We start from the raw sequence: 27,400 nt of genomic DNA on the forward strand, positions 1-27,400 counted from the left end.
CCTGATGGATTTTCTTTGACAGATAATAAAGATATGGTTTGTAGGTTAAGGAAAGCTTTATATGGATTAAAGCAAGCTCCTAGAGCTTGGTATGCTAGATTGGATAGATATCTTTTGAAGCTTGGTTATACAAAAGGTAAAGCTGACAACATTTTGTATTACAAAGTTAGGAATGATGATATTTTGGTTATTGAAGTATTTGTGGATGATATCATTTTTGGAGGTGAAGATGGATTATGTAAGGACTTTGCTAACAAGATGCAAAAAGAATTTGAAATGTCTATGATTAGAGAGATAAATTTTTTTTCTAGTTTTGCAGATTTCACAAACAGATAAAGGTATATTCATATGTCAAACAAAGTACTTGAAGGAACTTTTGAATAAATTTGGTATGAAAAATTCCAAACCAGTAAGTACTCCTATGACTACAATTGATAAATTGACATTGAAGGATGATTCAGCTCCTATTAATCTGACAAGCTACAAATATATGATTGGAGGTCTACTATATTTAACACAAACAAGACCTGATATAATGAATGCAGTGTGTATTGTTTCAAGATTTCAAAGAAATCCTAAATAAAATCATGAATCAGCCGTTAAAAGGATTTTCTGGTACCTACAAGGCACAACAAATATTGATTGATGGTATCCTAAAGATGAAAATTTTGATTTATGTGCATACACCAATGCAAATTAGGTAGGAGATGTAGATGACAGAAAGAGAACCACTGGTTGTGCATTCTTTCTTGGCAGAAGATTGATTTCATGGATAAGCAAGAAGCGGACTTGTACATCATTATCAACAACAAAATTAGAATATGTTGCAACAACAACTAATTGTACTCAGGTATTATGGATAAAGCAAATGTTGAAGGATATAAAGGTAAAATTAAAAGAACCAATAATCATTTATTGTGATAATTTAGTAGCAATTGATATATCAAAGAATCCAGTATTTCACTCTAAGACAAAGCATGTTTTTATTAAGTATAATTTTTTGAAAGAGAATGTTGAAGCAAATGAAGTGAAATTGGTTTATGTGAATACTAAAGAGCAAATTGCAGATATCTTTACAAAGCCTTTGCCTAAGGAAACATTTGAATATCTTAGAGAGCAGCTTGGGGTAATTTCCCCACCAACAGAGACTTAGATGTTGAAGATTGGCATCAAACCGATAGGGACTAACAGAAAAATCTTTTTTCGGCTTTGATGAAGGAGAGCTACTTCTTAGGAGTAGTTGGCTGAATGTTAAGTTTTGAATTCTTAACTGCTTTGGCATTTGATGTCAAAGGGGAAGAGATATCTATGGAAAAACTTTGTATTTGGGGAGAGATGATCATTCTACTTGGAAAGATATATTATTTTGGATATATATATTTTTGGTTTTGGTTTCTGTTTCTATTACAAAAATTTGTATCGATCTACCTTTGGGAGATTGTTGGTCTATTAGTTTTTGGCATTCTGTTTTTGGCACTTAGATGTTTTTCCATCTAGTATTGCCATCAATGCCAAAGGGAGAGATTGTTGGTATTATGGATGACTTCATCATGTGTTGCATTGGTTTTTTCATTGATGTCAACACTTGTCTTCTTGGAGGTTTACATTATGTTCACCGATATGGTTAGTGGCTTATGAACAGTCACTGGTATGTGCTCACCACAAGTTATATTGTTCATTGGCACCGATGATGAATTATTATCATCTGGAGATCATTTGGTTATGTCAAAGACATGGACTGGAAGTTTGGATTTGGTGTTTTGCTTTTTGGTCTAATTAGGTTGACAGATTTGCCTTTATCGACTGATAAGTCTAGGTTATGGACCGATACTCCAGATCAGCACGACACGTTATGGAGATTGTTTATTGATTGGATAATATGGTAAATGTATTGAGCTGACATGTTGTATCGCATCAAGACTTATTTGCAATTAATTCAATTGTAATATCTTTAGTGAGCCGACCTATACATTTGGTCTTAGGTTTTGTATAAAAGATTGTAAGATCTTATTGAAGATCGGGATAGGATATGGTGAGTGTGTTCAAATATTGAAGAGCAATTGGCCTTTTTGCATGTGGAGACCCCATTTTGTATACACTTACTATATGCAGTAGTATCATCTGATTGTGGGTAAGTTTTCCTACCGTGGTTTTTCCCTTACTGGGTTTCCACGTCAAAATATGTGTTATGTGTTGTGGATGTTGTTTCTCTTTATGTTTTATGCATTAAGTTAAACCAATACTACTATAACTGTTAATCTATTTTACCGACACTTAAGTTTGGTTTACCAGCATTAAGTTTAAGTTAGAATAATTTTCATTTGGATTACAATTTATTGACAACTAGTTCACAACTGATTCACCCCCCCCTCTCATTTGTCCTTCCTGGGACCTAACAACTCTACCTAAAAACCATAGGAGATCAATACTAGAATCATGTAAACATAGAGTACAATGAACCTACAGGGGTTCTCACTGTAGATCAGATCAAATAAAGGAAAGACAACATTACAACTATAGATATGATTGCTAGCACTCTATCTGATAATGTGTATGTTGAGGTTCAAGATCTGAAAATAGCCTATGAGATGTGGAATAAGCTGAAGACTGTCCATGGATGAGATCCTCATGTACGAAAGGCCAAGGTGGACAACTTAAGAGGCAAATTTTGATGAGATGAGGATACAAGAAGGAGAAAATATAGAACAATATAGCAAAAGAATAAAGGATGTGGTAAATTCCATTAGAAGTGCAGGAGGAAAGCTTGAAGAAGATGATGTGGTCAGCAAAATCCTGAGAACCTTGCTACCACAATATGCCATAAGGGTTTCTACAATTCAGGAACTCAGATCCTTGGGAACAGTTATTGTTTCACTTGACTCACTGATTGCTAAGTTGTTTGCCTTTGAATTGGGCAACTATGAGAATAATGTACCAAAGATTAATGTTGCCTTCAAAGCTTCCATGATACCTGCACCAATAAGGAGAAGAAAAGAAATCGGAAGTAGTTATACTACAAGAACCGATCATTCCCATTAATGTGATAACCTGTTATCTAAAGAACATGAACAAGATGAGATTGAAGCTCTATTATCAAGAAGGCTGCCAAGAGGAAAAGGAAAGTATAAAGGTAAACTTCCCTTGAAGTGTTTTTCTTGCAATAGAATAGGTCATATTGCATCCAGATGTCTTGCCAATGATAGGAAGGATAATTTTAGAAGATACAAAGATAAGAGAAAGGAGTGTTATCTTGCAGAAGAAGGAGTTACCAATGAATAATCTGATACTGATGAATAATCAAAAGGATCAGATGGAGATGGAATTGCATTTGTCGTGGTAAAGGAAGATAACACAGAGGAAAGTGATATGGCATTGTTCTCTAGTTCAAACTAGTGTGGAGATTGGGTAATTGATAGTGGTTGCACTCACCACATGACTGGTGACATAAACAAATTCCTCAGCATGGACGACTGTAATGGAGGAATGGTGAGATTCGACAATGATTCTCCTTGTGCAGTAAAAGGTAAGGGATCTATAGCCCTAAATGATTAAAAAAATTGTGAAGATATTTATTGGGTAGAAGGTCTAAAAGATAGTCCGTTAAGTGTGGCACAACTTAACAATAAGGGTTACCAGTTATAATTCAATGAAGGAAAATGCAAAATAAATGATAAATTAGGAAGTCTGATTGCTACCGGTAAATAATCTAGAGGTAATCTACTTCACCTAGACACCACTGTAGGTAGTTGTCTAATGGAAAAAGTAGAAGATAGTTGGTTGTGGCACAAAATATTGTGTCATGTTAACTTTTATAGCATAGAAAAATTTAGTAAAATGAAGTCTGTCAAAGGTATGCCTGACATTATGAAACCTAAAAAAATGCTATGTGTAAGGAATACCAACTAGGAAAGTTGACTGGGTCTAGTTTCAACACCAAATCTTATTCATCTGAGAATGTGCTGGAATTAGTTCATATACAATTGTTTGGTCCTATGAGGACCAAGAGTTTCTATGGGGATTGGTATTTCATGTTATTTGTAGATGACTTCTTAAGAATGATGTGGGTTGCATTCTTGAAAGAAAAATCTGAAGCCTTTCACATGTTTAAGGTCTTCAAGGCTTGTGTAGAGAGAGGAATCGGTAAGAGTCTAAAATGTTTGAGATCAGATAGAGGAGGAGAGTTCACCTCTCAAGAGTTCATAAATTACTATGAAGAATGGGGGATTATGAGACAGATGTCTGCACCTAGAACACATCAGCAAAATAGGGTTGTTGAAAGCAGAAACAAAACTCTGATTGATTGTGCGAGGAATTTGATGATACAAAAGGATATTCCACATATCTTCTAGAGAGAAGTAGTAAGCACTATTGTGTATATCTTGAATTGGATATAGGTGAAGAAAGGGACAAATAAAACTCCCTATGAATTATGGTGTGGATACTCACCCAATGTGAGCTATTTCAAAGTATTTGGAAGTAGGTGCTATATCAAGAGGGATGAGTACTCTAGAAAGTTCGATCTCAAGAGTGATGAAGGAACCTTCTTAGGTTACTCCATAAAGAGTAAAGTATATCGATGTTTGAAAAAAAGGACCGGTAAGATTGTGGAGAGTGCCAATGTTAGAGTGGATGAGTTCTTTGAGAAAAATGAACAGGATAGCAAGAGTGAACTAGAGGATTATCAAGGATTTGAGGACATTGTACCGTTCGAACCTGCTGAAGAGAATCTTGTTGTAGCGGCAAATGAGGAAGCATGTGAAGTAGAACCTACACAACTAGTAGAAGAAGCTCCAAGAAACAAACCCATACTAGCAAGGTATGTTAGAAAAAATCACTCTGCTGAAAATATCATTGGTGACAAAGATGCAGGAGTATTGACTAGAAGAAGAGCATGAGAGAATTCCTGTCTGCTCTCCAAAATTGAGCCCAAAACAACAAAGGAGTCTCTAAAAGATGAAGAATGGATCAAAGCCATGGAGGAGGAACTAGAGAAAATTGATAAAAATGAAACTTGGACTCTTGTGTCCAGACCGAAGAACAAAAATGTGATAGGCACCAAATGGGTGTTTAGAAACAAAATGGATGAAACCAGTCAAGTAGTAAGAAACAAAGCAAGGTTAGTCTGCAAAGGGTATTCTCAAGAAGAAGGTTTGGATTATGGAGAAACCTTTGCATCGGTGGTTAGGCTGGAAGGGGTCAGAATATTGCTTGCTTATGTTGCCTACAAGAAGTTTAAAGTTTACCAAATGGATGTAAAATCAGCATTCTTGAATGGTGTTCTAGAGGAAGAAGTGTACATAGAGAAACCAGAAGGGTTTGTATCAGAAGATGGAAGAGATATGGTATGCAAGCTAAACAAGGCTATGTTTGGGCTAAAACAAGCACCAAGAGCTTGGTATGAGAGGCTATATTCATATATGTTAACCATAGGGTTCATAAGAACCAGTGATAGTAGTAACTTGTACCTAAAAAATGGAGAAGGAAAACAACTAATTGCAGAAATTTTTGTAGATGACATCATCTTTGGGGGAGATTATGAAATGAGAAAAGGTTTTGCAGATGAAATGAAGTGAGAATTTGAAATGTCCATGATCGGTGAAATAAAAAATTTCATCGGTCTACAACTATCTCAGCTAAAGAATGGTATATTCATTAGCCAGACCAAGTACATAAGGGAAACCTTGAAGATTTTTGGAATGGAAGATTCCAAACCTGTTGGAACTCCAATGGTTATAGGTTGCAAGATCTTCAAAAATGATGAGGCTAATGAAGTGAATGAGACACTTTACCGATCTATGATTGGTAAGTTGCAGTATGCATTACACAGTAGACCAAATATAGCACAAGTGTTGGCTTGGTTGCTAGATTTTTTACAAATCCAAAAGAGACTCATGTGGTGGCGATTAAGAGAATATTTGGATACCTTAAGGGGACTGATAAGTATGGTTGCTGGTATCCACATAAAGGAGATTTCAACTTAAGTGTCTTCACTGATGCAGATTGGGTAGGGAACATTGATGACAGAAAGAGCACTAGTGGAGGTGCATTATTTCTTGGAGATAGAATTGTGTCATGGACAAGCAAGAAACATAATTGCATCTCTCAATCCACAACTGAGGCAGAGTATGTGGCTGCTGCAATCAACTATACACAGGTAGTATGGATCAAGCAATTATTGGAAGGTATCCAAGAAACGGTGATTGAACCTATGGTGATTCACTATGACAACATTGGTTCTATCAACATATCCAATAATCCGGTGATGCATTCCAAGACAAAGTATATAGCTATGAAATACCACTACCTTAGGGAACAATTTCAAGATAAGGAAGTGAGGTTGGAGTATATACCAACAAAAGAACAGGTGGCTGATATCTTCACCAAGCCACTACAAAAGGACACCTTTGAATACCTCAGAGGTAAGCTAGGGGTGACACCCCTACCCATATTAAAGTAAGTGAAAAAGGGCTCTACATCAATCTGGTATGGTTTATTTATGAAAAAATTCTAAGTAGATTGATAGGTGTGGACTACTCCGGCTAGGGGGAGCAGTCTTGTAAGTGTACTGAAATACATCTTTGGCATTGTTGTCAAAGGGGGAGATTGTTATAGTGTTTGAGTATTGTTGAGTAGTGGGCAGATTGTGTGAAGTAGTGTTGACCAAAATTTGTTGAAGCAGAGGGTTGCTAGACGTGGTTAGAGTGGTCTTTTGGAAACATAGTATTGCCAGTGATAGGCGGAGACACTCATTACTCATAGTAGAAGTAATGACTAGTACAAAAATAAAGAAAGTACATGCAGGAGCAACTGATAATACATATTCTAAAGTGGTGCCATCAATGCCAAAGGGGGAGATTATTGGCATCACTAATATTGAGTAAACCGGTTAATCGAGTGAACCGGTATATTAGCTAAGATTTGTCATTGATGACTAACACTGATCGGTGGAGTGGTGTATCTCAGTAGCAAAGGTGATGGCTTGCAAACAACATGGAAGAAGCATAAGAGATAGATGATCAAGGTTCAATCAGCTCAAGGGAAGACAGACTAAGCTAACTAGTCTATCATTCAAGAAGATAGGTGTTAAGGTTAGATCTTCAAGTTGGCTATTTTGATGATGATGAAGTCACAGTAGGTGACTTAGGAAAGAAGGCTTGAGGTCCTATGCAAACTGGAACCTCATTGGCAAACACAAAAAAGTGGCTTGATGTAAGTACTACAAATCAATATCAAAGGGTGAACTGGTAGTGGAGAGTGCAGTGGTATACTAGTATAAAAGTGAAGCAGAAGGAAGATAGGTTGTCACCGTAAATCTCAGAGTGGCGATCGGTTACATAGTTGTGATTGCAAAAGGTGAGTTGGTGAGTTTGTGTTAACACCAAACTAAAGGTTATTTAATTCAAACTTAGTCAACATGGATTTAAGCCATGATTACTTGCAGATTTTCTAGTTCGCATTTAAAAGACTAAACTTGACACAGAATTTGATATTTTTGGGGGATGCAGTGGCAGATTTGGATGAGTAGTTGGCAGAATTGTTGCAGGGCATACAAAGAAAGAGAGAGAAGATTTGAATTTGAAATCTACTAATATTTGTGATTGCATTGATTAATGAAACACCTGAAGGTGATGACAGAGAGAGTATAAAGTGTTTTGAGTTCATACAAAACATTTTGATCGAAAAATTTGCAAAGTGCAAATTCTATGAGAGGCGATCCAAAGTGCAGAGTAAAGAGTGAGGAAGTGATAAATGATTTAGCAAAGAAGAGTGTGTGTGAAGTAGACTGGAAGAGTGCAGATCCAAGGGTATGAGTAGAAGATCAACAAAGTGCAGAGTCGAGGGTATAAGTAGAGAATCGATGTAGTGCAGAGCCGAGGGTATAAGTAGAGAACCGGTGTAGTGCAGAGCAGACACAAACAGTGCAGACAGAGTATGAATTTCATTGTGATCTGATCAAGCTATCAGTAGGTATTCCAACATATCAAATTCATGTTGCTTTCTGACCATTGCAACTCAAAATGCCTTAATCGGGTGGACTTTAACAGGTCCCTTTGTAAAATCCCTTAACCGGGTGACATTTTAATTGATGATCCCAATTCCTTCAACAAGGCTACCTATAATAGGTTAAAGGCACTAACAGACCTTAAATAAAATCCCTTAACTCAGTGGCACCTAACAGTGTCTTTGTAATCTCCTAATAGGGATGGATCCTCACTAAGCATACTCTAGAAGAGTGTAAATTTTGTGAGTTTCTACTCACATCGTGGTTTTCTCCCATTTGGGTTTCCACGAGATAAATCTTGGTGTTATTGTGTATCTTTTCATGCATACATATTCTCCTACAATAACTGTTTGTATTGATGAATATTAAGTTAGTGCATACTTGAGTAAAAAAGTTTTAATTTTGTAAAACTGGTAAAGTGTTGATTCACCCCTCCCCTCTCAGCACTGATTGGGACTAACAATTGGTATCAAAGCTTTGGTCCTTAGATTTAGAAGAGCTTAACAACTTAAGGAAATATCCAAGATGATGCGAAAGGAGGGTCCTAAGTTCTTTAAGGAGAATTACACTTTTTGGTGTGGTAGAATGAAGCTCTACCTAAAAACCCTAGGAGATCAATACTAGAATCATGTAAGAATAGAGTAAAATGAATCTATAGGGGTTATCACTGTAGATCAGATCAAAGAAATGCAACACAACATTACAACTATGGATATGATTTCTAGCACTCTATTTGATAATGAGTATGCTAAGGTTCAAGATCTGAAAAATAGCCTATGAGATGTGGAATAGGTTGAAGACTGTCTATGGAGGAGATCCTCATGTACAAAAGGCCAAGGTGGACAACTTAAGAGGCAAATTTGATGAGATGAGGATGCAAGAAGGAGAAAATATAAAATAGTATAGCAAAAGAACAAAGGATGTGGTAAATTCCATCAGAAGTGCTGGAGGAAATCTTGAAGAAGATGATGTGGTTAGCAAAATCTTGAGAACCTTGCTACCAAAATATGCCATAAGGTTTTCTACAATTCAGGAACTTAGATCATTGGGAACAGTTATTGTTTCACTTGACTCACTGATCGCTAAGTTGTCTGCCTTTGAATTGAGAAACTAAGATAATAGCGTACCAAAGATTGATGCTTCCTTCAAAACTTCCATGATACGTGCACCACCAAGGAGAAGAAATGTAACTGAAAATAGTTCTACTACAAGAATTGGTCATTCTCATGAATGTGACAACCTATTATTTGAAGAACAAGAACAAGATGAGATCGAAGCTCTATTAGCAAGAAGGATGACAAGAGGAAAATGAAAGTATAAAGGTAAACTTCCCTTGAAGTGTTTCTCTTGCAATAGAATAGGTCATATTGCATCCAAATGTCCTGACAATGATAGGAAGGATAATTTTAGAATCTACAAAGACAAGAGCAAGAAGGAGTGCTATCTTGTAGAAGAAGGAGTTACCAATGAAGAATTAGAAGGATTCGATGGAGATGGAATTACATTTGTAGTGGTAAAGGAAGATAACACAAAGGAAAGTGATATGGCATTGATCTCTAGTTCAAACCGGTGTGGAGACTGTGTAATTGATAGTGGTTGCACTCACCACATGACTAGTGACAGAAACAAATTCCTCAGCATGGAGGAATGGTGAGATTCGACAATGATGCTCCTTGTGCAGTAAAAGATAAGGGATCTATAGACCTAAATGATAAAACACATTGTGAATATTTTTATTGGGTAGAAGGGATAAAATATAGTCTATTAAGTGTTGCACAACTTAACAATAAGGGTTACTGGTTAGAATTCAATGAAGGAATATGCAAAATAAATGATAAATGAGGAAGTCTGATTGCTATCGGTAAACAATCTAGAGGTAATCTGTTTCACCTAGACACCACTATAGGTATTTGTCTAATGGAAAAGGTAGAAGATAGTTGGTTGTGGCACAAAATACTGTGTCATGTTAAATTTGATAGCATAGTAAAAGTCAGTAAAATGAAGTCTGTCAGAGGTATGCCTGATATTATGAAACTTGAAAATGTTGTGTAAAGAATACCAACTAGAAAAGTCGACTAGGTCTAGTTTCAGCAGCACATCTTATTCATCTGAGAATGTGTTGGACTTAGTTCATACAAACTTGTGTGGTCCTATGAGGACCAATATTTTCTATGGTGACTGGTATTTCATGTTGTTTGTATATGACTTCTCAAGAATGATGTGGTTTGTATTCTTGAAAGAAAAATCTGAAGCCTTTCACATGTTTAAGGTCTTCAAGGCTCGATTAGAGAGAGGAACTAGTAAGAGTCTGAAGTTTTTTGAGATCAGATAGAGGAGGAGAGTTCATCTCTCAATAGTTCATAAATTATTGTGAAGAACAAGGGATTATGAGACATATGTCTGCACCTAGAACACCTCAGCAGAATGGGGTTGCTGAAAGAAGAAACATAACTTTATTGGAGGAAGTTCCTTGGGTACCCATTATTTTCATAGATGTTTGTACCTCAAGGGCACCTCCATGTCACCTATGCTCTCATCATCATAAATAAGAACATGACCCCCCTTCAGTAAGGAAAAATTCCACATGTTTACATAATTTTCTTCTAATCTTTTGACCTCTAGTTAATCTCCCTCTTTCAAACCTAATACATGTCTCACTTTCCTCTTCTCTTCCTAAATTTACCTTGCTCGAGGAAGATATATCTCAAAAATACCTATTTGGTGGTACCTGCACTCCATCAAATGAGAGATATAGTTACTAAAAATTCCTTGAGGTTTTTCATGGTCCATCAAGACATGGGCGAGCATAACTATAAGGTGACAAAGAGCATCTACAAGAGATCATGGACTTAGTATACAGGTTTCAGGAACATCTAGAGGAGTAATTATCTTATTTTGAAGCCTTGGGTTTTGGGAACATCTAGAGGAGTCATTGTCTTGTTTCTTGGAGGTTGATTGGGTTAGTTGGTGGAAGGGTGCTATTATTTTATGTATTTGTCTATGAAATTTTTTGGACTACCTTCCTTGAAGACAATAGTCCCTTAGAGGTATTTTCCATTTGGGTAGGAAACATGTTGATGGGAACCACAAATTTTCTTTAATTCCCTTCAGACTCTAACTTTCTAACCTTTCTAACCCCTTACAAATGAGAAGGCGTTATCTTGATCCATATAAAATATATTTTTGTAGTTGTATGAAGTTTTTTGTGATGTAAGAGAAATTTTTTGAATTCATTGCAAGAAAGTTACACTAGTAAAATTTGGAAAATAAATGACTACATGAAACAATTCAAGTGCTTTTTCTATGACTCCACATTTTGCATGCATGTCTACTAGAGCATTTCCAACTATTTTAGTCAATTTTTCCCCTTTAGGTCAAATAGCTAAATAAGGTCCTAGGTTGATAAAGAATTTGTTAGAGGGTTGTAAATTGAGCAAAGGAGGGACAAAATTTATTTTGAAATTCTTTCAAGATATATTGCTAAATTCTAAAAAGAAAGGGTTGATGATGTCTCCTTTCTTTTGTCGAAGTTAAGGAAGAAAGAGCTTTCAAAAGGGACAATAAATCAATTATTGTTTGTCTTGAGTTGGAATTGTCAGAGGTTTCCCCCAATATCATGCTCAACAAATGAGAGGAAAATTTTGTTATCAAAAAATAAAACTCATGTTTACTACAGTTGACTGATCTCCATGCTAACATAAGACCTAGTTTCTCTTGCTTTATTATGCATACATCAGTTATGTTGGCAATGATGCCAGTCAAACAACTATAAGAATCGGTAGAAAAGATTGAGATCCACAAGGAAAAAACAAAGGTATGATGGAAGCACAACATCTCAGCTATACATGTATATGTATGTGGAATCCTAGGTAACCACCAACCATCTAGGGTCTTGGATTTTGTATGAGCTAAAAGTCTTCTTGATATTTTCCATTTGTCATGGTATGTTCTTTTTGACATAAAAAGTTTCTTCATAAAGACAATTTAGTTTTATTTTAAAGAGTATAGAAAGTTCATTCATGGTAAAGAGGGAAAACTTGTCGATGTTTGTTGCAAACTTTGTAAGGCAATGTGTGAGATTCAAAATATAATGGACAACTGATTGGTGAAAATTAAGTCTATACACACTCTAAACATTTAGGCAAACATTAGAGTTTTGAATCAATACCTATTCTTTCGAGATTCTTATTATAAAGATGTTTTAGAGTTCTATACAAAGGTATAGAGATAACCCTAGAGAATGCATGCAATGGTTTGAAGACTTTTGTCAAATCCAAGTTTTGATTAAATATCAGTTCAGATGCATTTCTTAATTAGACAAAAATAGTGCATAACAAGGATGCCATGGTCATGAGAATGACCATCAAAAAAGTGGTTTAAAGGTCATTCAAACAACCATAGATCTTGTAGTTCCAGAACAGTCATCACAAGAGTTACAAAACAGTGAAAAGTGTCATGACAGTAAACAAACCTCAAATACCATGGAAAGGGCTGATAGGAAAAATAAGTAACTCTACCCAAATTAGTTGTATAGTAGTCAGTAATGAATGCCTATAGCTTATAGTATACAATGCATCAAAACAAGATGCAAGGATAACAAATGTTTCATTGTTTTTATTGTCATAAAAGAAATGAAATCTTATTAGGTTCAGGGCCAGTGTAGAAGCCAAAGTACAAAGTAAGGATCGAGAACAAAGCCTAGAGATAGTGAACATCATGAATACACTTGTGAAAGTTGGCATGAGAAAGTGCATTTAGAAGCAACCAACAATCAAAGTAAACACACTGGTGTGTGCAATAAAAAGATATAAGAGAAATAAAGAATCTTATTGGCATCATTGAAGATAGTCAATAAGCTTTGAGAAAAAGTAAGTAGACTCTAGGATCTCACAAGTAAGTCAAAGAAAATAATGGACGCAATAAAGAATGTTGTCATTAAGAAAGTATAAGTTTGCCATAGTCATTCGAATCAGATCAGTTGATAGAGATTTTGCAAAACAATGGTGTTGGGACAATGATAAGAGAGATATTCTTCACAAAGAAAGAAAAGATCTTGACTCACAAAATAAGTAATGAAAGACACAATAAAGGCCATGCCATAGTGAAAAAAGATTCATTACTACTCTATAGAGCATCACTGTCAAAGTTTTAGTAGACCCTTTCATAAAGGATCAATTTGAGGTAACAAATAGTAGAGGCATGGCATTCCCTTGAGTTGCTAATGTGCAAAGGAAAGTATCAGAATTTGATAGAACAAAGAATCAATCATCAATCCCCTTGAACACCCAAGCATGATGTCAAAACTTAGTCAAAACCAAGGAGAGTCACAGAGGTGGTTAGAAGGGATATTTTTCAATCAACATCCATTGTATCCATTGTTATCAAAGTTTTAGACCATCTAATATTCAAGTGCTACAACTGCAATAGATTGTTAATAGTATCAAGGGGAATATTTAAGTTGTCACACCATTTTAATTCCAAGTGCCACAACTATGACATATTGCCAATGACATCAAGGAGGTTATTTAAGTTGTTGTGGCATTCTAACTCCAACCTCCACAGTTGTGAAAGGTTGCCAATGGTATCAAGTAAGTTATTTAATCCATCAGATTCTTCCAGGTCCAAGTGTTGCAGTTGTGACATGTTGGCAATGGTGTGAGGGAGGTTATTTAAGCTATCATGCACCTCCAAATCCAAGTGTTACGACTGTGACAGTTAAGCCACATACATGTGTATGCGTGTATGAATATCATATGTATACATATTTGTATTTGGATATATGTATGTAGATACTCGCATGTCATACATATATGTATATATATATATATTTAATATACATATGCATTTTCTATCATAGTTGTAGCACTTGAATATGAAACAATTTCCTTCCTATTGCATTGCTCTTACCTATTAGAGATGCTATTTAAGATTTTGAGCACTCATATTAAAAAACTGTAGTGCTGATTGTTGCTTAATTTTGCCTCATCCCTTAAAATTGTATTTGTTAAATCATTTGGTAGATCTAGGTCTTGTGTAAGATTGTATCCCTATGATGAAATTGAAAATTATTTTATGAGTCTTAGATCTACAAGGTGGCATCTAATGCTATGAAATCTTCTTTCATCACCTTTCGTCTTGGGTTTATTTTTTAAAATATGGCATAAAGTGCCTTACAATGCTCTTGTTTCCTAGTGTCAAATTGATAAAGGCAAATAAAATTGTACCAAAATCACGTGGCTTGTCAATTTGGAGGGAGATTTATTTTTTAAATATGCTAACCTAGAGTTTGAACCTTTGATCAAGAAAAATGCTATGGGAAGCTAGGGTTTTGAAACCCTAGCTTCAATTTGATATTCATGGCTGCCAAGTTCAATTAGCTATTAGTGGAAGTAGTAGAGAGTGGCAGTCCTAAAGAGCAGTAATAAATGGAAAGTAGTGTGTTCATTCAAGGCATAAATAGTGGCTTTTATGTTGAAAGTGATTGCATGGAGTTGATGTACCAATTTAGGGGAAAGATCAATGATTTCAAGATCAAAAACTGATTAGAATCCACAAAAGAAGCAAATGAAAGGCAAGAAGGATCATTCCCCATGTATTTCAAGCCAAGATTGTGGTATCAGAAAGTATTTTGAAATCTAAGCAGTCCATAAATCCCATATTATGCTAATTCACTCTTTGTGTTCATTATATGAGTGGATGTTTTCATTCGCTCTCTCCTAGTATAATTATGATGATCCATTCAATGGACTCTTAACTTGTTGTTATTATTCATTTTGAAGAGGTTTTGTTTGGTCAAAGAGTCATAGTTTGTTTTGGGGTTTCTATCCTTCATTGGATGTGAGTTTCATTTCCTTTTAGCATTCAAAATCATCCATGATAGTGTATGAGTGGAGATAGCTTGTGTGTTCAAACAATGTAAAAGATTTATTTGAGCTTATAATTTTGAGAAATAAGAGGTTTTATAACCATACACAAGTTATAGGAGCAATAGTATGAGTGTCATTTAGAGGTCCATGCATAAGTTATAGCAGCCATGTATGATATCATTGTATGCAAGCTTCATAATACAATCACAGTCAAAGCAAGAGGTTAGAATAGCTATTTAAAGACTTCACAATAGTGACCTTCATGATAGTCATCATTAAGCATTCATGGAGGGAAGGCAGAGATTTGATGTTACAAGGATTGTGTGTTAGTAAAGAAAGAAATGGCTAGACTTGCCTAAAGATCAGTACAAAGGCTTAAGCAACAATGTACCCATCAAAGTTTTGACAGTCCCCAAAAGACCATAAAGATAGTGAACATGGTCATTAGGAGTTGCAGTCATCAATTTAGCATAATATATGCAAAGGAAAAATAGTTATTTGTAGTCCTTAGATCATTTATGAGGGCATCAACAACACCAAATATAGAGTAGTCCCCACAATACAACGATAGAGTTTCAAGAATGAGCCATCAATATTAACTGTTGATAGAGAAGGAGTGTATGATAGTCATGACAATGAAAAGATAGATAAATATAAGCCACAGAGAGTAGCATAAATACATTCCTCCAAAAGGACATAAACAATAGAAGAACATTAAAGATCAGTCATGACAGAGATTAGTATGAAAGTTCATAAAAAAAGTAGAGGTAAAAAGATTCAAAATAGTGATCTAATGGAGTTGAAAACACCAACTAGATGAAAATTTACTCAAAGAAAATAAGGGCTTACCATTTTCGATGAATTAAACCGTGTGAGGTAGGCTTAAGTTGTGTGATTTGCTCTGGTTAAAGCCAAAGAGAAACAAGCATATTAGGACATGAAGGAAACATCCTCCAAAATGGTCATGCTCCTGCATGCGCGCAGGCAAAAGATTTCTTTAAAAACAATTTTTTCTATTTTATCATATGTTATATTTTCATATCACTTTTCTATATGAATTATGATCTTAAATTCTATATGAATTATGTTTCTCACAAGATGTGCTTTGGATATAAAAGACTAGATTATAAGAGGAAATAAATGCCACAAATAAAGATTAAATGCTTTGGATATTATTTTGTGAGAAACATTAATAGTGTGATCTACTACTAGAGTTGCAAATGTCTCTTGGATTAGTAGACTTAATTATTCTATTGATTTATTTGTTAATATATTTTTAAATTATATAAAGTTGTAAACTTCTAAAATACTTATGAAATATCTAGTTAAAAAGTGTTCCCTAGAGGTTTATATAGAAAATCATCATGTATGTCAAAAGCTTTATCATTAAGAATGCTGAAAATTGCTTCATAGAAACTAACATGGGTGATTAAATAGTGAAAAATAAACTATTGTGAAGTGGAGAGCCAAAAATGATCACATATGCATTGTTGGAGGACATGGTCTCTCTTAGAAGAAGGTTCTAAATCTTTGATGATCTATTGATAATGGAAAATAATATGTTGAAGAATTAAAACAATTTTTATAACACGATATTAGTCATCTCTAATGTGCTACAATTATTATTTTTATAAAACCTTATCCTAATTCTTGAGCTAGGAAACTTGAGCTTGAATCATATTATTATAATTTTCTAGGGCTATGTTGCTAGAGCTTTACCAACTAGTTTCTATGTTAGTGAAATGGTCATTATTCCAACCCAACAAATGTGTGACCAACCTCTAAGATGGTGATTTTATATACATAGTGGTAGAAAATCCCAAGCTAGTGTTCACTATTGTGTAAAAGTTAGAATCACACTTGATGGAACAATTCAACCATTGAATTTAGAAACAATCATATTGTGACGATGTGGCTTTGGATTCTAAATTTGATGTATATGAACAAGAGTGGTTTCAAAGCATAACAATGACCTAATGGGAAAAAAATGACTTGGATATGAGAACTTGTGATTTAATACAAAACCTATAAAAATGGTTGAAAATGATATAGACTAATTAACAATATAAAATGTAGATTTACTTGATAGAATGACCCTATCAAGACACTTGAGAATCCTTTCAACTATAGAGTAGACATGTTTTCATGTATACCAAGTAAAGTTAGAATTACGGTGATCAATATTAAAATTAAAAGGCCATAGTCTATTAAGCATGTAACTATAGGCACCCAAAATTGTCCCATGCGTGCGAGTTTTCACTAATTACTAATTATTTATCTATTAATTAAATAGTTCTTTAATTATTTAATTAATCATCTTTATTATTCTAAACTTAATTTGTTCATCATTTAAACCTAACTTTTCTATATGAATTGTGTTTCTCACAAGATGTGCTCTTCATATATGAATTATGATCTTCAATGCATTCTTCACAAATGGGACATTTTAGTGCTATAGGCAATTTATAACAACTGGGTGGCCCTAGGAAACTCATGTAAAATATCTAAAAGTAACACTTATCTTTCTAATGTTAAGCACTCTAAAAATAGTGTTTGATTAAAGTATAAGTAGATTATTGTCACCACTCTTCATTCCACATGAAATGCCAAATGTAGCAATTGCTTTGTTGCTTTTGTCAAGTTTCATTAACCAACCTATTTAGTGGGTTGAATAAGGTTGTATTATGACCCTTCGTCTCTTTAAAATAATTAGACAAGATTAGGGAGAGGAAGGGGAGAAAAATGGCACTGACTATGCAACCCTTTAAATAGCACTGCATAGCCTAGGCCCCTACCTCTTATGAAATATGCATGTCGCATGCCTGTCCGTATGAAGTACATAGTTCATGTGCTTGATGTGAAAGCCCAACCGGTTTGTCCCTTGCATCCGTTCAACCACCCCTCTCTCTAGTCAGAAAGTCTTCCCTGTCCGTTGCTGCTCATTAAAAATAAAAAATAAAAAATAAATAAAATACATTTTAATAAAAACATATTAAGAAAAATAATATAAAAAAATAATTAAAAATATAAGTAAAAATTTATTAAATAAAATGTTTAAAATATTAAATAATTTTTTTTTAAAAATGGACCCCACTAGACAGCCAGCCTTTTGGCGAGGCCCCATTTTTCCGCTTGCTTAATCATATTTTTTTCTATATCAAAGAATATTTAAAATAAAATAAGAGCATACAAAAAAAAATGATTAAGCATAAGAAAGCATTTAAGAAACATTCTATATTATTCAAGTACATGAGTGTATTCATGTACTTGAATAATATCATACATTATGATATTATCCAAGTACATGAATACACTCATGTACTTGAATAATATAGAAGGTTTACGGTTAGGGTTACAATAATGGTTAGGGTTAGCATCAACACTAGGGTTTGGCTTTGGTTTAGGATTATGGTTACAATTTAATATTAGGGTTAAATTTATGGTTAGGGTTAGGGTTTACTATCACAGTTACAATTACATTTAGGCTTTACATCAAAGTTAGGGTTAGAATTAGGGTTATGGTTCAATTACATTAAGGTTAAGGTTAAATTAGTACTAAAGTTTAATTATGATTAAGGTTTGGGCTAGATTAAGGTTAGTGATAGATCAAGATTAAAGTTGAATTTGGGTTAGGGTTTAGGATTATGGTTAGGTTAGCGTTAGGATTAGGGTTAGGGTTAGGATTCTGATTAGGATTATGGTTTGGGGTTATGGTTAAGTTTATTATTTACATCATGGTTGGGGTTAAGGTTAGGTTTAATAGGATTATCTTTAGGCTTAGGGTTAGGCTCATAGTTAGGATTATGGTTAGGTTAGCGTTAGGATTAGGTTCGGTTTATTATTTTCCTCCAACTTTTTTTTTTGTATAATTATATTTTATTTATTTTAAATTATTCTAAATATTCTTTGATATGGAAAAAAACATGATTAAGCATAAAAAAGAATTTAAGAAACCTCCTATATTATTATTAACTTTTTTAGTCAATTTATATATATGAGATAAAGAAATCATAAAAAAAATTATTTGATTTTTTGATAGATATTAATTATTGTAGTTAGATATTTTGTATTATTTTTATTTTAATTTATTTATTTTATATTATTATTAATTTTAATTATTTTATATTATTTTAATTTTAATTTTAATTTTATATTATTTTTTTTTTATTATTTTTATTTTTATTTAATTTATAAATTTATTTAAAAAAGAAGAGGAGGGCAGGGGATTTGGGGAGGGGGGCCCTTAGCCCTGCAGGGTTGCAGGGTGCCTACCCTACCCTCCTCCTTTTTTCACTGCCTTTTTTCATTGCCTTTTTCCCACCACCCACCACAACTTTGATGGTAGCAACCCACACAAATTATTCTTTATTTTTGATATATTTTATTTATATAATTTTTTAAAAAATATTTTATATGTTATATATTTTAATTATATTTTATTTAATAAATTTTTATTTTTTAAAATTTTGAATTATATATATATAATAATGTACATTATTCATATTATATTTTTCAATTTATTATATTATTAAATTTTTTAATCAATTTATCTATATGAGATAAAGAAATCATAAATTTTCATATTTGATTTTTTGATAGACATTAGTTATTGTATTTGGATATTTGATATTATTTTAATTTTAAATAATTTTTTTAATATTATTATTTTTATTTTAATTATTTTATATTATTTTAATTGTTTTAATTTTAATTTTAATTTTTATTTAATTCATAAGTTTATTTAAAAAGGAAGAGCAGGGTAGGGACCCCACAACCCTGCAAGGCTGAGGGTCCCCCTTCCCAATCCCTTGCAAGGGTGCAGTGGTTATCGCACCCCTACAGGGGATTTGGGGAGGAGGGTCCTCAGCCCTGCAAGGCTGCAAGGTGCCTACCTTGCCCTCCTCCTTTTTTCACCGGCGCCTGCCACACAAATTGACGGTAGCAACACAAATTATTTTTTATTTTTAATATATTTTATCTATTATTATTATTATTATTATTATTTTTAATGTTATATATTTTAATTATATTTTATTTAATAAATTTTTAGTTTTTTTTTTTTTTAATTGTGAATAATTTTTTCTCAATTTACATTATTCATATTATATTTTTTATTTTTCAAACTATTTCTATATTTAATTTTTATGTTGAAAAATTCAATATTATTTTTAAATTTAAATTATTAAAATTTTGTTATCATTTTGTTATCATTTATTTTTATTTTTATTTTTTATATATGTTCTTATTCATTTAAAATATTTAAATTTTATTTATATTATTTATAATGTTGACAAATATAAAGAATAGGCTTGTGTTACTTAAGCAATACTAAAGGGTTTTCTTACTAGTTCTTCCCCTTCAGTGCTTTTTGAACCAGACACTATAAAAAAAACCTTTTAAAATTTAATATAGTTCAGTGGTTCTATCCACTTTTATCAAAAAAATAAAAAAAATAGCAATTTATTCACTATCCCCAGGGATAAATTTTATTTAATATTTTAAATATTTTATTTATTTTTTAATATATTTTATTATAATATATTTTTTATTTTTTAATATATTTTATTTATATTATTTTTCTTTTATTTTTTTACTATATATAAATTATATAATATTTATTTATTTATTTAATATCTAAGTGAAAATACTAATGTGCGCATTAAGGCAATCATTAGCCTTCTAACATAGCAAAAAGAAAACTTAACAATCTACATAAAATTATAACACTAACATTGACACAAATTCTAATATTAGCATATATAACTTTAATAGATTATGAAAATTTAACACTAAATTTAATTCTAAATTAAGCATATATATCTTTAATAATTTTATATAAAATTTTATCACCAATAATAATTTTATCCCTACCCCTAACTCAAACTCTAACCCTAACTCCCCCCTCATAATAATTCTCACCTCAACCATAAATTTAATTATATATCTAACCCTAACCCTAATTATAAAACTAACAACAACTCCAATTGTAACTCTAATCCTAAACTAAGCCTAACTCTAGGGCTATTCATAAATCACCTTAACCCTAACCTTGACCCCAACCTTAAGACTAACACTAATTCTAACTCTAACTAACCAAACCATAACTATGACACTAACACTATTTCTAATCCCAACACTAACTCTAAATCTATCATTAACCCTATCCCTAATTCTAAAACTAACACTAATTATAATTGCAATGCTAACCCTAACCTTACTTCTAAAATTAACACTTCTAACTGTAACCCTAACCCTTACCCTAAACTTACACCTATCTTATCACTAATGGTAACACTATGGCAATCCTAACTCCAACTCTAACCTTAACTCTAACACCATTTCTAACCCCAACCTAACTCTAAATCTATATTACTACTAACCCTAACCCTAATTCTAACCCTCGCGTTAACCCTAATCCTCATTATAAATGTAATACTTACTAATAATATTTAATCAATTATCAAATATAATATGTTATACTTATTATAAGTATAACGTTATACTTATTATACTATATTATACAATATAAATTTTATTTTAATTCAAAAGTGAATAAAGATTCACTTATAAAGTTTATTCAAAAGTGACTAAATTATCATTTACAGTTTATTATTATATATAGAGGTAATGCAACTTGTATATGGTGAAAATGGATACAACAATAATTGAAAAGACTAAATGATTCAACCACAAAACCCTAGTCTAACAACAACAAAGATCCACCATAACATATGAAGATTACCTAAGACAATGCAAATCAAAATGAAATCACAAAGATTATACCATCACATGTCCAATAGGGTTTGGATCTCCATTCTTCCTATCTCCATTGATCTTGCTTGATATATTTGCTCTCAGATTTTATGTGTGCACAAGAGGTCAACAAAGAATGGAAATGTGGTTGCAGGTAGGATCACATATGAAAGTGCAAAAGCGTAGTGTATTTGAGTCGTAAGCGGGGGTTGAATGCATAGTGAGTGAGGGTTTGATAATGAAGGAAGCATCTCCTTATATAGAAGACACCATAAGAAATGGAGGGATAAGATTGAGAGGTGTAAAAGAGGTCGGCTATGATTAAAGGGTAGGTAAAGAAAATAAGAAAATAATAAGAAGGTAGGTAGTGTAGGAATTATGAGATGAATGACATGTGTCATGGGTAGAAAAGCCTAATGAATTAATTAAATAAATAAAGATTTATTTAATTAATAGAAGAAGTGGGATAATTAAATAAATAAAATATTTATTTAATTTAGGAAAAGGGTAATTTAAATAAATAAATGTATTTATTTAAATGAGAAATAAGGCTAGAAGAGGATAAATGAATTAATTAAATAAATAAATATTTATTTAATTAGTAGAAGAATTAGGCTTAAATAATTAAATAAATAAAGATATTTATTTAATTAGACCGGACAATTTTAGGTGTCTACATTTTGCCCCTCTTTGAGACAATGCAACTTGTCGCATTGTTTCAAAGAAGATAATATGAACTAATACAAAGTTTCCCCAAGATGGGAATGATATGCCCCCTCGAGAGATTGAATGAACATATGTGAAAAGATCACAGACAATCTCTTGATAACAAAGAAAGGCTAGAATGGACTGACCAGATAAAGTGACAGAGTCACGGGATAAAGAAGACTGACTCGGGGAATGAGGGCTAGGGCAGTCTATAAAATAGACCACGAGGGGAATACATCCTCATTGTCATCCACACATCCAAGAGATCAGAGTGCAGAGAGAGAATAGCAGTAGTCAGGAGCGATGGCATTGGTTCACAGATTTGATCACGTTCATTGATTTCAGAGGCTAGCAGATGCAGGAGAGCTGGTAAGTATCATAAAACCTCCTTGTACTTTGTTGCAATAAATGTTGTCATTAATGCATGCTAGGTAGTGCAATAAATGCATGTTTAGGTATGTCAAACAAGGTCAAAAAATGCTTAGGCACGTCTATGTTTGTGCTAGTTGATGAAGTATGTAAACGCGTTTATGTCTTCAAGGTTGAATCGACAGTTCTGTGATGAACATACGCTATCGATTGGATAAGCTGCTAAGAGGATACACTCAAGCAGGTCCTCTAGGAAGACTAGGATAGCAGATAGGGCTAGGATTGACAATTCTATGATAGAACATACATTGCCAATTAGGATACTACTCAAGAGGATACACTCAAGCAGAGGCCCTAAGATAGGATAGATTGAGGCACTTTGTGATGAACAGTGAGTACCAAGACATAGTACTTTATGATGAACAGGGAGTACTAAATATGAGCAGCACTTTGTGATGAATAGGGAGTACAAAATATGAGCAGCACTTTGTGATGAACAGTGAGTGCAAAAGTGAGTAGCACTTTGTGATGAATAGGGAGTGCAAACACGTAGTACTTTGTGATGAACAGGGAGTACCACTAGGATAAATAGCAACACTTTGTGATGAACAACGAGTGTCACTAGGATAAATAGCCCCATATGATAAATATAAGCACTAGGATAAAGAGCAACATTTTGTGATAAACAGGGAATGCCACTATGACTGACATGATTGATTTGCTTGACTGTAGGAGGATCTACCTATGCTGGAGTCACGGGAGAGGTTCCCTTCAACTCAGAGTTTGCGAGCAGAGCTGACAGTTGAGGATAGAGTTGTGGTTCAAGCTATGGGCCTATGACATATTATGTATGTACCTGAGTTTTGGGCGAACATGGGACTGCTAACTGTGCTAGCTGAGAGATGGCACTTAGAGACATGTACGTTTCATTTGCTGATGGGTGAGATGACAGTCACCTTAGAGGATGTTTATAGGATTCTGAGGATACCGATCGATGGGGAGTTGATACCCTACGATCAAGATGGAAATAGGGAGGCCTTGAGACGAGTTTTTCAGGATCCAGGACTGGAGATGAGGGTAGGACACATGGCATGGGATACCATGACATGGGCAGGATTAGCACTACTAGCAGTATTGGCAGGAGTGATCAGTGGGTTCCTTTGTCCAGATAGGGCGACGTGAGGATTGGTTGTGGCCATATGTATTTTGACATCATTGTATCATGACACTTATGATTTTTGATATATATATGAGATGATTCATCTTTGCGGCAACTATATGCATGTGTACCTATGTGATGCTTCTATATGATGAATGTATGTTTCTATGCGATTCTTATGATATGGATGCAAATATGTATATGATGCAATGCAATATTTTTGTTCTTTTATGTTTTTTATATGTTATGCATGATGCAAATGTGAATGTATGAAATGCAAATGAATATGATAATGCAAATAACTATTTACATGATGAGAATGTAAAATATGCTAACATGTGCTGTGTGCAGGATGTGATGCAATTGTGATATCTATATGTATGTATGATATGCTGACATGTGATAATGTAGGTGAAAACTACATGAAATGCAGATATTTTTTTGGTGTGTCATTATACTTAGTCATGTGATAGCAGGTTACACAGACTCAAGAAGGACTATGGAGGTCAATCGGATGGAAGATAGAAGATATAAAAGTGAAAGAGCTTCTTGTGTGTTATCATCATTGAGCTTTATTAAGGCAAAATAGGTTCTGACAATCTAGGCATATGTTTGACCCAGAAAGTCATTGTACCTGTTTTCATGGAGATAAGATAGTCACAAACAAGGAATGCCCCAGTTCATACTAGACTCACAGTGTCCTCATATCCTTGGACAAGTCATAGCATTACTAAGAGACAATCCACAGACAACAAAGAAAAAAATAGGTGACAATACCCCATCCTCGCCTTTCTAGTCAAAGACATCCTAGAGATAAAATCTCTAGTCAGAGACATCTTGGAAAAGCTAAAAAACATGTCACCAAAAGATAAAATCAAAAGAAAACCAAGACTCGACACCAACATCCACTGTAGTCCTCAAGTTTAGTGTCTCTTGTCACTTGTATAAGTCTTATTTGATTGTGGTCACAATGTTTACTTTCACAAATAGATAGATAGCACTGAACCATAATGTTGTCTAAGTCTGTTGAAGATTTGATTTGTTGAAGCCTATTGTTGTTGTTGTGTCTCATCTGAAACTGACTGAATCCATGGAATTGATACTATATTGTGAAGAAGATGAAACTTTATTGCGGATTGGCGATGCAAGTGTTGCTTTATTGCGGATTGTGCGCGGATAGACTGAAGAAAATTGGAAGAAACTGTACTCCTCAGAACTTGTGATGCTCTTAGTTCCACATCCATCACTAGACGTAGGATTTGCCTTAGCCACAGATAGGAGCTGATTTATTATGGATGGAAAGGGTGAAAAGGAATGTTATTATGAATGGCTAACCAATCTTAGGTAGATCAATAACAAGCCATGATGGGAATGGGTAAGTTTGTTATGGATGAAGAGGTTGTGAGTGTCTGCAAAGTGAAAGGATGAGATGGAATCCTGAAGGAGGGAGGAGCAATGTCTCTATGCATGGCACCGGTGATCCAGTTTTCACCATGGTACTTGCCCAGGGTGCCACTGAAGTGGTTTTGACCGTTGGACGAAATGGTTTTTCTTTACTTTTTTTGGATATTTTCAATTTTTTTTTGTGTCACAAGGCGCTTGTTTGCCAGGTTTTCACCAAGTAATGATTTTTTTATTTTATGATTTTTTTTGTATTTTGAAATTTTTGAATTTTTTTTGTATTTTTGAATTAGGATATGCTGAAGAGATATGTGTAAAACCTGCAAAGGTGCATGCTATTGATAGGATCCTCCAAAGGTTCACCCTCTGTAGTTGAGAGTTGATATGCACCAAATCCATATGTTGTTGTGATGATGTAAGGACCAAGCCAGTTTGGTTGAAACTTGCCCTTCTTCTCTCTATCTTGCTGATTTTTAGGATTTTCTTTGAGAACTAAGTCACCCACCTCAAATGTGCAAGGCTTGACTTTGTTATTATAACTATGAAGTTCCTTGACTGAATGATGTGTATCTTGAGTGATTGTCTTCCTTGATGAAGGAACTGAGATAGAATTACTAGTGTGTGGACTACACAAGTCTATATGTGTGTCACCTAAAGAAGTTTGGGCATCCCTAATAATAAAGTCCTTCAAGGAAGCTCCATTAAAGGTCCATGATGTATCACCAAAAGGGAAAGGATGTGTGGAACAAGTGGATGAGTGATGAAGGCTTATGATTGTGAAAAGAAGTGAAAGTAGGATAGCATGATGGAGACTTAGGATCAAAAAGTGTGCTTTTTGACTTAAAATTTTAGAACTTTTGCCCACAGTTATTTTGATATTAGGGGAGATCAACTCTTGTTCTTTTTTCTTCATAGGATTTTTATCCTTGACTTTGATTTTTGCGGAGTCCATTAGCTTTTGATTTTGATTTGGACTAAAGGACTTTTCTTTGTTATTGACTTTTAGATTTTTCTTTTCAAATCTTGATTTTTGATCCCCAATTAGTAAGGGATTTTCTAATTGTTGTTGATCCAAGTCTGGAAGTGGAGTGGAAATGGAATGAGTGGATGAAATGGTAAGGCTATATGAGTTCTCAAGAGGGCTGGCGATACGCTCAATAGATTCTTCATTGGAACCACTCTTAGGACTATTGATATCAAGAGATGCTTGCACTACTAGAGGAGATTTGCATTCATACTTAGTAGCCACAACACTAAGTGGTTCACACCCAATTCCTTGGCATTGCAAATTATTTGTAGATTGTTCCTGTTGACTGAATGTCTTAGGAGATAGTGGGAATTGATCAACATGAAAGATATACTCACCACATCCCATGTCTTTAAACTTGAAATTTTCTTTGTGCTCTGCTTGTTTTGATGTAGAAGCGTTCAAGGATTCTGGATCCACATATGTTGATGAAGGAATAGCTTCTCGATTGACTGAGATTGTTATTTCTGATCTAGGTCATAGATTGTTACAATATATGAATGGATTTGGGTCAGCTTTGATGGTCACTTCAACTCCATTGTGTGGAAACTTGATACATCGATGATATGTAGATGGTACTGCGCTCATTTCATGAATCCAAGGATGTCCCAAGAGTATGTTGTATGTGAGATCTAGATCAAGGACCTGAAAAACCACATCCTTTGTAACGGACCCAACTTTGAGGGGCAAGGTGACTATGCCTTTGGATGATCACTCTTCATCATCATATGCCTTGATGGTAATTTTGTTTGTAGAATTCACAGCTTTATCTGAATATCCCAATTGTTTAATAGTGCCCAATGTACAAATGTTTAGACCTTCTCCTCCATCTATCAAGACTCATTTTATTTGTTGTTTGTGTATGAAGGCTTTGATGTGTAAAGGTGCATTATGTGGCTGACTTACGGAGGCATCATCGACTTCTGTGAATGTAAGGGAGTGTGGAACAGAAAGATATCCCACCATGGCTCGAAACTGGTCCACGTTCAGATCAATAGGGACATAAGTGTCTCTCAAGATTTTGTCAGGAATGGCTTTATGTGCGGGGGATATATGTAAGAGCTCAAGGATGGAGATAAGCGCAGGTGTCTTCCCTAACTATTCTACAAGGTCAT

Source organism: Cryptomeria japonica, chromosome 8 (assembly GCF_030272615.1).
Source record: "Cryptomeria japonica chromosome 8, Sugi_1.0, whole genome shotgun sequence".
NCBI lineage: Eukaryota > Viridiplantae > Streptophyta > Pinopsida > Cupressales > Cupressaceae > Cryptomeria > Cryptomeria japonica.